The sequence below is a fragment of the Aptenodytes forsteri genome, unplaced genomic scaffold, assembly GCF_000699145.1.
Source record: "Aptenodytes forsteri isolate BGI_AS27 unplaced genomic scaffold, ASM69914v1 Scaffold640, whole genome shotgun sequence".
Classification (NCBI taxonomy): domain Eukaryota; kingdom Metazoa; phylum Chordata; class Aves; order Sphenisciformes; family Spheniscidae; genus Aptenodytes; species Aptenodytes forsteri.
Genome location: NW_008794887.1, coordinates 161,887 through 162,871, shown reverse-complemented (window position 1 = coordinate 162,871; position 985 = coordinate 161,887). Strand labels below are relative to the sequence as shown.

General features: G+C 60.0%; 1 protein-coding gene across 1 annotated transcript in view; it reads right to left on the bottom strand.

Annotated features, from left to right (window-relative positions):
• PLXDC1 (plexin domain containing 1) overlaps nucleotides 1–985 on the bottom strand; it is a 30,548-nt gene that overhangs the window by 17,046 nt on the left and 12,517 nt on the right. The window lies entirely within an intron of this gene.

The following is a 985-nucleotide window of genomic DNA, read 5'->3' as shown; positions in this document are numbered from 1 at the left end:
TTGCCAGTGCCAGCCCCTTCTCTCTCCCAGAGCTCGGAGGGACTGCTGCAGCCCAGAGTCCTCCCTTCCCTATGGATGGGGAAACTGAGGCACGGTGAAGGCCGTGCCAGTACCTGCTGCATCCCAGCACGCACCGCCCACGCAAAGGCTTTGGAAGCCCCCCAGGATGCAGGGACAGGCCAGCGCCGGGTGTGCTCCAAATAAACCGGGGGGGAAATAAGCAGGGCCAGGAGCGCGGAGGAGCTGGCTGCCGAGCTCCTGACCTCATCGCTGACTCATTAGGATGTCCTAATCTGTCACCTTGCTTTGGTTATAGCAGGAATTAAGAGAGGGGAGGTTTTGGACGCAGGAACAAGCGGAAAGCGCAGCCACCATAGGACAGAGCTCAGGGAGAGACAGCGGCACTGCCCGGCATCACACCCCTCTTCATCCTTTGGGTCCAGAGCTGCCCCTCTGCACCCCAAACCTGGAACATTTTAGGGGGGAGAGAGGGAAAACCCCTCCAGACTCGGGGCTGGCACCTCCCCAAGTAGGATCACACCTTCTGCGGGTCGTACACAGAGAGATGCAGCGACACGTGGGGGAGCAGCGTCCCTGACCTTGAACGTGGCCCCGCTCCCGGGGGGAACGCTCCTCGCCCCCCGACAGCACCGAGCCCCAGGAAATTGCTGCCTTTTCCTCCTGGAAACCACAAGCGCCATCGCACCCTCCCTGTGGCTCCCCGGCAATGCCGTGGTGGCCACTGCTGGGTTTGGGCTGGTTTTGTTTTGATTTGTTTTTGTTTTTTTTTAAACACTTCCACATCAGGGACTTTTCTGGCTTCTGGCCCCTCTCCGTCCCCAATGGTCACCAAGCAAGGCCAAGCTGGAGCTCAAGCAGAGTGGAAACAGCCACAGCTGTTGCTCCCCTGCGCGCTGTGCCACGGGGGCACTAATTCCACTGAATCCACAACCTGCTGCCGGCAGAAACGCCAGGACAAGTCACC